The sequence below is a fragment of the Limulus polyphemus genome, unplaced genomic scaffold (genome assembly GCF_000517525.1).
Source record: "Limulus polyphemus unplaced genomic scaffold, Limulus_polyphemus-2.1.2 Scaffold1906, whole genome shotgun sequence".
NCBI classification, from domain to species: Eukaryota; Metazoa; Arthropoda; class Merostomata; order Xiphosura; family Limulidae; genus Limulus; species Limulus polyphemus.
This window is the reverse complement of record NW_013667516.1, coordinates 202,845-214,261: the sequence shown is the minus strand read 5'-3', so window position 1 is coordinate 214,261 and position 11,417 is coordinate 202,845. Positions and strand designations below refer to the sequence as shown.

At 33.7% G+C, this 11,417-nt stretch overlaps 1 protein-coding gene across 2 annotated transcripts in view; it reads left to right on the top strand.

The window, feature by feature from the left end:
- Positions 1–11,417, top strand: part of LOC106465313 (dystroglycan-like) — a 74,228-nt gene that overhangs the window by 9,744 nt on the left and 53,067 nt on the right. The window contains exon 1 of one of the 2 annotated variants that reach the window (XM_013925521.2): positions 9,950–10,107. The exons of the other annotated variant lie outside the window; for it this stretch is intronic. The gene's annotated coding sequence lies outside the window, so the exon portion shown is untranslated. Of the gene's footprint in view, positions 1–9,949; positions 10,108–11,417 lie in introns of those variants that run through there. 2 annotated transcript variants of the gene reach the window in all.

Below are 11,417 nucleotides of genomic sequence, written 5' to 3'. Positions count from 1 at the left end.
CACTTTGCGTTTAAATTGCTGACAAACAATAACAGATTTACAATCATTATATATGTGTTGGAATCCTTAAAAAAGGTTTATTCACCAAAATAAGCCATTTTGAGGAATACAACGTAATTTTGGCATGGTGGTGGTAGTGATCAGCAGAATTGTAATTGAAAACCATAACTGGTAAATGATCCAGAATCTTTTTTTTTTAATCATACTGTACATATATATATATCCAAAACATGCCATGCACTATGTTGTTTCAGCTAGGATTTTGATCATTTATATTGCAATTATGAACTGATTTATCTGATTTATTGCGATCAAAATCAGGTTTATATTAGTACTCCGACAATCAATCAATAAATCTGACACAACACTGCCTTCAAAAATTGTAAAATTAGATAAGTAACATGCGCTTTATTTGAGCGTTTTTACGAATTACATCTCCTTTACACCAGTAATTAGTTTCATCCCTACATAATGAAAGATACACTGGAACGTAATGTTATCTTGACGATGAATGCGACGGCTGGACTATCTGCTCTCAATACTCGTTAAAAAATCTCCCATCAAAATATTATGGGTTTATTCAAATATATTTTTACTTACTATGTAACTATGATGTTTTCATTCTTATTCACAATAGTCTCGAAATTTGAAGTAACAAAAACAACTTTGACAAGTGTTCTTAGTATTTATTTTATCACTGCAGCAGTGGATCTACTTTCTGAAGAGAACACTGTACTGAGCCCTCCAGTGGCACAGCGGAATGTCTGCGGACTTACATTACTAGAAACCGGGTGTGGCTTTGTGCTACAAACAAACAAACAGTGTACAGCACAGGTGTAACGATTTTGTCTATTTATTTTGTAGTTTACTTTATTTTTAACTACTTAAATGATAGTATACCATGTACAATGCTTATTGAAGCAATGTTTTACCCTTAATTGAAATTGTAAAACTCTTGGTAAGCACATCCTGGTTTCCTTGTATACTTTCTCTTCATCGCTATTGAAGAGCACAGTAAAAACACTTAGTACGTGTACCAGTAAACATTATTTAACGTGTTAGTTGAATACTAGCTCTGGCCTTCGTCCCCTAAACAGAACTGGCTTTGAGACACGCATGCTCAGTCTGGCAATGGTCAATTAAAGACCCTGACCAACGAACCAAGCCATGATTCATGCTCGACTTCGTTCACATTGTTTACGAGTTTGGTCACATGATTCTAAGCCCATATACTATTGGCTCTCGAGTGGAATGCAGCCAAGTCATTCATCTGTAACCTAAAGTCTGGAATGATCAGATAACGTGCTGTATACCAAGAGCCGGGGCACGTACATGTTTACATGTAGTTAGTTTCATTTATTGCATTTTGACCTAGTGTTTGTTTTTCAGAAAAACAAACGGACTTCCCCTAACGAAAACACACTACACAGTTACCATAAGTTCTGTATTAACTTCCAACAAGCATCAATCTCTCTCTGCATTGTTTAAAATACTTTATAATATCTTATAAACGTAAATGCTAATTGTATTGATAATGAACACTTTATGCTTTCCGTAGTACCAACTGACAACATGAAAAACATGTAAGCTTTCATATCGTAAAAATAAAACAAAGAAAAACAGCAACACTAAATCTTCATGTTTTTTTACTATTATTTTCGCGAAGCTAACAGTTTTATCCTAATAAATGTTTAGTAGCAATACGAAGGCCTGTGACTTTGACGCTCAAGAAATGTTTGTCGTAATGAGAACATAAAATAGATTCACTTTGAGACTGTTTTACATTGTGTATATAAAGCATGCCCAAAAGAGTCTATATTTGTTTAAAGCATCTAAAGTTAATTATCTGGTTCTGTGTCGCCTGCGGGTGGTTCCAAAGCATTCTTTCTTTTTTATTCCTTCTCCAATTAATTAGACATAACAACACCATTGTTTACAATAAGTACCGATTAGCTCGACAAACGTTTGACCACGTTGAATATTTTGTGAATGAAGTTATTTTGTCGACTGAATAATAGTTTGTTTGTTTATTTGTTGTAGAGCAAAGTTATATTGGGCTATGTGATGTGTCCACTGCAGAGAATCAAACCCTGGATTTTAGCGTTGTAAATCCGTAAACTTACCGCTGTCCCACCGAGGAACGACTAAACAGTAAACAGTAATCTGGTAAAAAAGACAAAAAAAAACAAAACAGAAACGCCTGATTACTTCATGATTTTTTTAAAATCTTCCCATAATCCATTTTCTTTTTAATGTTTTTAAGTGAGTTTATGTACTTAAGGGGTTGTAATTTTGGTTTCAAGAGATTTAATTATTTATCTTAGGAAAACTTATAATCCCTGTTTCTGAAGAGACTTAATGTGATTAATTTAAGCAAAGAATGAACGACGTTTTTGATTTAATTAGCTGAGAATTCATTAAATAATTGGTTCTTTACAGTATAATTAATATTCCTCAGTTACTCAAAAAAGACAGTAGATAAATAGAAATCGCTTATACGCCCCCAGTGACACAGCAGTATGTCTGCGGACTTATAACGCTAGAAACCGGGTTTCGATACCCGTGGTGGGTAAAGCACAGATAGCCCATTGTGTAACTTTGTGCTTAACTTCAAACAAACCAAGAAATATAAATAATGGAGTGACGTAAGGCTGTACATTCGCACGTAGCCTTCGTGTGTTGGGTTTGCGGCATGCTTTTCCCTTTCTTTTTTTTTTTTTTTGTTTACAGAATACCGTGTCAGTTTAAGGGCAGCAGTTAACGAAATAAAATTATGTTTTTCTTATGTGCGGCGAACTTTCAAATGAAGAGTAAAGAAAGAAAGCTCGTGACGACAACCCCTGTTCTGAAATATGTTTTACAATGAATATCATTCTTGGTGACGTTGATGAAGGCATCTATGTTACAACCACGGGAAATACCTTTTTTGGGTTTTCAATTTCTTAATGTTAATTGTTAGTCTGTATAATAACCTTAGCACACGCTAGCTTCTATATATCTATCTCAACGTATCTATAGTATCCGTCTAGCTCAAATTTGATCTCTCCCGAATGAAGGCGTGTTCTCAGGACGTACGTGGTTAATACGTCATAGCCAAAAATGAGCGATGAGTTAATCGAAGTGATGGGTGAGGTCAACTCGCTCCAAACGCTACCCTCAAAAGAAAGTGGATAAATAGGACGGTATAAGGCAAGAGCCCAACTAAAGACCTCAAAGGCGAAAATGTTTCTCGATGCTACTGAATATGTAATTCTTACTACTTGGGAAGATAAAGCTTGATAACTTACTCAGCATATGGTAATGTAAAAAAACATATATACTTACGTATGTATGAAAAACGGCATTTCTTGCTATCTTTTCAAGTAGTAGTTTTATATGAATGTGTTATTTACAAGCTGATGCATCAGTAGAAAAGCAATATAAGAGAACTAGTAATCGAGTCGATAGACACTAATAAATCAAGTGCATCACTACATGAATGAATGGGAAGGATTTAATTTATTTGTTCTTCATAATAGTATCTTAAAACGATTCCCTCCCCAGTGGCTCGGCGGTAAGTCTTGGGACTTATAACGCTGAAAATCGGGTTTCAATACCCACTGTGGACAGAGTACAGATAGTCCATTTTGCAGCTTTATGTTTAACAACAAACAAATCTTAAGAACGAAGAGAACAACAATTATAATGAAGGATAATCAGAAGTACAGTTATAAGCCATATTATAACAATTTGTTAGTTATAATGAAGGATAATCAGAAGTACAGTTATAAGCCATATTATAACAATTTGTTGGTTATAATGAAGGATAATCAGAAGTACAGTTATAAGCCATATTATAACAATTTGTTAGTTATAATGAAGGATAACCAGAAGTATAGTTATAAACCATATTATACAACGTAAGAAATCTGTGATATATCAGTTCACACTTGTTCAGCCAAAATTCCGAGTATTTTGTTTAGTTAGTGTTTTTAAACTAAGAAGCATTTCTATTTAACACAGTAACGGCACCCTTCTGACCAATCAGTACATTCTAATCATTTTAAGTTTTTATTTTATGACTTTCAATACACCTCGTTAGAACGGTACATTAAATTAGCTATGTTAATTATGGGTTACTTTTTAGTTAGGACCTATGAGGGCAGGTTGTTTTGGCCAGAAGTTAATGATAATAGCCCAATAGTCAGTTACAATTCGATTAATAAGGTGTAATTTTAATTGGGTTTTATACGTCTTTTGTTTCGTACGTACACTAGATACAATAGTTGTCGAAAAGATTGTTTCTTACCACTTGTATATCCATACCGAGTAATTGATTACCCACTAAAAATCATTAAGAAATTCGAACATTTAGTTTAACAATAAACATATCGAGTTCTCAATCCATTTCCTGTCATTTAAAATGTGTAGCGGCCTCTTTTTTGAATTCAAACTCTCAGAAACATATGTATCATACAGACAAAAACAACGATATTTTACTTATATATTCTTTAACTCATCAATAGAGAACTTTAAAACACTAAATCGAATTTTATATAATATTAATAAAGGAAAATAATAAAACCAGTCAGTTTGTTTCGAACCAGGGGATTGTTTACAGAAGTGAGTTCTCAGCTTATACTTTGTTCTGGTCAATGACTATTTTCTCTCAGAGGTGTCTGAAGGCCGCCTGGAGGGGGTCACTTGTTTTAACCACTAGAACCGCTATATAGTAGTGTTGTCTGTCAGTCAATCAGTAGACACTAAAACGACGTCACATAAGGGGCTCATAACTTTGCAATTTGTACTGTAGTGACGTCAGTAAAACCTGCGCATGCCGTGAATCACAAGAATAATTATGCACTCTGTAGGCTACAACACAGCATGACATATGAACTTCAAAAGCAAGAAATAGAAATATTTATTACTCTTAATTTCGGTTTTATTTATTTTTGAAACAGAACACTTGCGGGGACTCTGCAGAAGTACATCTAGTTTATACACCGTCGTATATGATATTACAGTATGTGAAAAATTATTTTTTCAAGCCATTTTTACAGAATACCAATCAACCTGAACTCAATCAGACCAATGAATTTGCTGGAGAGAACGTCGCAGATATTAATAGAAATTAAAAGTCAGATGAAAAAAATAAGTAAAGGAAAGAATGAAAAACCCAGAAAAACGCATCAGTTTCTCCTTCCATTCATAAGTTTAAAAGTTTGCCCCTGACGGAAGATTAGAAATATTTGTTGTTTGCTTTGAGCCTGTTTATTTCATTTTGATGGCTTATTTTTTTAAATGTCTTTGTGATTTCATTTATTAGTTACTTCTCTTATTAAATAACCCTCCAAGTGGCTCAGTGGAAATCAGAACGCGCTTTCGACGCTAAAAATCGAGATTTGATACCCGTCGTGGCCAGAGCACAGATAACCCATTACGTAGCTTTGTGCTTAACTACAAACAAGTAAGCAAAAGCTTAATTTCGAAGAACATTCTAATTACCAATGATTTCATGAAACATTTAAATCACAATTTTCACGTGGAAATTTTCCAGATAAAGAAAATTAATTTTTGTTGTCTTCATTCTCCAAATGTATTCAGTAATTTGCCGAACGACGACCGCTATTTCAAACTCTCTATCTATCTGATAACATATTCATTTAACCTAGCATAAAAGTCAGCAAAAACCCAAATGAAACCTGATAGACTTTTACTTAATATTGGTTTTAACTTCCATGCAACATGTCTTCCTAAGCGCCCCCCAGTGGCACAGCGGTATGTCTGCGGACTTACCACGCTAGAAACCGGGTTTTGATATCAGTGGTAGGCAGAGCATAGATAGCCCATTGTGTAGCTTTGTGCTTAATTCCAAACAAACAAACAATCTTCCATAGTTGAAAATGTTACCAAGCGAATTAATGAAGCAGCTCAGACTTCCACAACTATAATCTAAATACGTGACTCAAATGGCCCAGAAAATAATGGCAATTGGTCGTCAATTTTAAGTGCTTGTATTTTGCCTTATGACTCACATTTTATATTGTGACACACTTTCAAAGAAGTTCTATAAAAATAAAAAAGAACTTACAACTAACTGTTACTTGAAGTTACAATAGGGTTGTAATTAACAATATTTTTTGTGTATGTTTATGGGTAATAATCCCACAAATGTTTTTGTTAATGAAACTCAACATGTTACTTCTAATGGAGTAAAAAGCCTTTGTATGTTTTAAATGACAATAAATGATTTCATGGTTGCTGTAAGCTATTGTAAAATCATAAGAGTCCTAAATTCTATAGCAAACTCCATATGCCTCGGGTGAACGAAAACCATGACATACGAACTGAAGAGAGAAAATCTTTGCCGAATTAATGGAAAAAAATCTACAAATTTAAATTTATTCTGATATTTCTTTTTTATTTTAAAAATACAAAAAAAAATGCAAAATGAATAATCAGACAGAAGCCAGCTACCGGAGAAATCGTATTTCAAGGTTGTTGATTTCCGTGGTACTCGCAGTCATAAGTTTCACTTCTAATTTTTGACTAATAGTCTAATTATTATAGTTTATTCTATATATATATATATATATATAAATCTCAGTATTTCCAATTATTCTATCCAGAGGTAGCGCGTATAACAGGCTTGGGAAGCCTTAGTTTCCTCAAATAAACTTTCCCTCACAGGGCATTATTCTCATCAATTCAAAAGGATTATGCAATATATGCGGAGAGATAGACAGAGAAGTCGAAAAAGGGCATATGATATGTGTGTCAATCAGTCTCAATCAATTTGACTGACTCTTCAGTGCGCTCCCCCCCCCCCCCCCCCACACACACACATACGTGAGAGAATAGCCTGCCCAAACAAAAGCTTTACGTACCACTTCTTCGGATTCTATCCAATTTTATCACAACTATGCAAAGAGTAATAGAATGCGGTCCTTTTTCAAACAGAATCAATCGAACGTACTGATGACATAAAGGAGGGTGTGTGTTAGGGAAATAACAAACTTATGTTGTAAAATAAAAATATACATTTTACTGTGGAATCGATAATACTTCACTTACAGAAGTACATGGTCTTAGAACTGTATTGCCAAACTGCTGAACCATACATCCCATTGTCTCATTGGAGGTTCTACACTTTCAGTTGATATGTAAGCTTTGAGGTAGCTGAAACAGGTTTGTTATGGAATATTTTTCTGCGATGTCGCTTTCAAGTACATCTTCTACTAAGTGTCATCAGTCAGAATGTAACCGGAAGGTAATATTAGTATAAAATAATCTGAGCAGAGCTTTAAAAGAAACATTTTCTAAGAGACTAAACAATAACAACAATATCATAAAATGCCTTTCTCGACTAAATCGACCACATGTTTTAAACGGTATCAAAATGATACATTTTTCATATAACGACATACATATCATGAAAGTTGCATTTTATATACACCTAGATAATTCCTGTAAACTCTTAAGAAAATAATGTAAATATTTCATTTCAGACATTCAGGCCAGAGCTTGGCCTAACATGGCCTGATGGTTAGGGTGCTCGACTCATAATCTAAAGATCATAGGTTCGAAACTCGGTGCCTTTCGGCTATGGGAGCGTTATAATATGGATAATGTAACAGTTATTCTCACTATTCGTTGGTAAAAAATAGCCCAAGAATTGATGGTGGATTCTGCCGATTGGTTGCCTTCCTTTCGGTCAGTAGTTCAAAATTATGGACAGCGGCAAACAGATTTAGTAGCTTCGCTTTGAAAAAGTTTAAACTTTTATAATAACGGTTTGTCTGCGTTGTTTGTGAATATATATATAAATTAAGCGTTTTTTTTCATAATGCGTAAATCGTTGTGTCCATGAATATTTGATCAAAATGTTTCATGCAGGGTAACTATAACGCAGGTCGTGTAAATTATTTTTCCTAATTGCGATATTTTCTTCACGTGCCTGATCTCCCATTCATCATATATTTATCCTTATTATTTAGTAACTGAAAAAGTATGCAAGCCCACAAACTGTATATGAAAAAAAGAACTACACCTATTTCTGTCAGCATTTTTTATAGAATTGCGAAGACAAAAACATCTGTTAACGCTTTATGCATGACCATGAAAGTCGATCATGCTTAAATAAGGCCATGAAACTGTTAGAAAATTTAAAGAAATATAACGATAAAATGGTGGGAAAAAAAACACCCTTGATACATAAGCGCATTCTTTTTCTATTTAAGGTAAGAAAAACTTTTCTCGACAAATCTAATTCTATTTTTAACCAATTTATAAAACATTTAGTGTATACAAACATTAGTCTTCAAGTAAGCTTGTTATGAAAAGTCTGATTTTGGATTTTTCAAAAAATCTTTAGAAAAAGAACCAAAGAACAAGTTTATGTACTCTTTTTATTGTGGTCATCGAATTATTAATTTTTATCTTGTTTGGTAATACTTTCTGCAATATTTTATTCATATGTTTAATCAAGAAAGAGCATCCTTTATGTACAGTCAATCGTAATAGTCTAAACTTAATTTTTCATGTAAAAATATGTTTTATTTTAAGAAATTCGTGTAGTTGTGGTGCAGCCTAGCCTATAAATTCTTCAAATCATTTTCATACATTATGTCATCAGTGTGTTTGTGTGTTATGTAAATTTTCCAAGCATCAATTTGATGAATCATTTAGACATAGAGAAGCCAGAATTATGACTTGTTTGGCAACTGGTGTGAATAGGAGTCAACTGATAACACGAATAAACAATACTAAGAAATAGGACGAACATTTCCCAAACAATATTTCCCGAATGCCAAAGCATTTTCTAAATGATATCATATCCTGTCACTAGCCAGAGTGGTTTAACTGTAAAACCCCTGGATCTGATCTTTCATAAACCTTTGGGCCTAGTTTTTCATCTAATGTTAGTTACTTATTTCTGACTGAACCCATAGTCTCAGAAACAAAGAAATGCCTATCTCTTAGTCAGAGCAAGTAAATAAAGGCTCGTAGGTGAACTCTGACGTAATAATTGTATAGGATGGTTAAAGGAGAAAAATTGTTATTTTTGGATGAACGTTAATAGAACAATATCTACCACTAAAATGGCCTAAATGAGGAAATGACTGTCTCTAGGGTAAAATAGGAAAATAAGACTTGGGAGAGAGCCCCAACTGAACGGTGACTCTCTCTAAGAGGATATAAACAGAAAAATGACTGTATGAATGAGTACTGCCAGAGCAATAGTTGCTTCTGGAATAGTCTCAAAAGGGAAATCAACGTCACAGAAATAAAGACTTAAACAACAGACCTCTTCCAGGAAGATGTGGAACGCAAAATGACCATATCTAATTATTTCTAAAATGATCTAAATAGGGAATAGCTATCTCTTCGGTTAAGCTGAGGATTAAGAATACCCATGCAGTTTTGCTCCATGTGCCCCCATGAAGTCTAGTTACGCCATTGGGTATAGACAGAAATATGACTGGATATATGAATATTAAAAGGAAATAAACCCCCAACAAAATAGTGACATATCTAAGGAAGGTCTAAACAGAAAAATGGCTGTGAATGCTGCTCAGCCTCAATAGAGTAGTAGCAGCCTTTTAGTAGAAGTCTGTGTTAAATAGACTGAACTTTAATGGCAAGTACAGAGCTTGTAATAGGATCTTTATTCAGACTATAAATTAATTATTAAAATTATAGAAGGTTTCCGCAGATAAAACAGGGTACCTGAATTAACTATTTCGTGTATAAATCTGAAATTCAAATCAACGATGTTTTTGTTTAAGTCATATAGAAAAATAATTCGAAGTTTTCAACACTCGGTCGGTTTCCTTTCCAACTGGTACGTAGAGTTTAAAACTTTTCAACGTTACTATGTTTAAACCACCGCTGGAAACTCCCCAAGGAACAGTAGTGAGCACGACCATACAAATCACGTGATCTCCTTGACTTCGTCTCGCGCTTGAAACATACCATTAATGTGGCAGGGCTGTTGTGGTAATTTTCGTTCGGTGTTACGTTCGGTCTGGTTCTAATATTTCTTTGTTATGTTCACTTGGTGACCCAGAAGATTAGAAGACGAATATTTATTTTTGTTATGAAATGAAATTACAGTTTATTCATCAGGTATGTGGCTGTTTAAGATTATGTAGCACAATATATGTTAAACATAAAGTTGAACTACTTAAACTAAAGGAATAAACGTAATGACAGTTTTACAACTCTATACGTTTATAGATTATACTGTATAGTTACACTGAAGTTACGGTGTTTGCTTGAGTATTATATTATTTATACCAGTGACCCTAAACGTAATATATAATTAACAGTTAGCAATTAGTATTAATTAACATTGGTCTTACGAAGTTTTTTCTATCTCTCTCGTCTATAGAGTATTGTCATATCAGTGTTATAAGTTCCCTATTATTATTAGTGAACGACTTAATATAATTTTGTGAATAATATCAGTATGATTCATGGTGTGGATCTTTTCCGTTCAGTGCCCACCCTACATCCCGAACGTGGAAGGTTATTTTAATCGGAATGAACTGTAAATCACAGTGAAAATTTTGTAGATCCAGAAACATTTGGACATTTTTCTTAAGATTTTTTTGTTTTATTTCAACAAAGGGAATAGGCCAATAACACTTCAACTTTGTCAGCGCGAACGACTAAAAGTAAAACATTCAGCGTAACATTCACTCATAATTAAACTAACTATCAATTGCTTGAAATTGAGTTATAGTGTGAAATCAAGGTTTGGACTTATATTAGTATAGAATAATAAAATGCCATTTCCACAATATAGTTAGATAAAAAAACACATAAAAACAAATTTTCATGATAAACTTTATAAAGTGTTTGTGTTAACAAATGAATGTTTTAACTTCTGCAGCCTGTAGATATTAACGTAGATGTGCCAGATCTGATGACCTATTTTGTTTCTGTTGAGGTTTTTACTTTGCATGCACCTGGACAGAGTATATAAATTCAAAAGATACTCTCGGGGACCCAGAGCTTCATGTCTTCAGATGTTATTTATTTTGATAAATACCTGCACTCTTTATAACTAGTTATCTCAGGAAGAGGCTTGCGTGTGAAATAAGAACATTAAAGAAAGAATATGTCAGACCGTGTAAGTGACAACATTTAGGTTAACGTGGGATTGCACAATACCGGTTTATTTCTTTTATATTAATTACCGGTTTGACGAATATGGCTCTCGCTTACTTCCACTTTTTGTTACCATGTTTTAAGTTGACTATTCTATTATTTCTGATATGCCCAAATAGTAATTTTAATCACATTCCGAATTTTCTGGACACACACACAAAGATGGGTTCATAGAGTACAAATACATGCTAAGCACGGAGTGTTATACCCAATAATATAGAGAAACGCTGTAAGTAATTTATCATACTGTTACGTATCTGGTC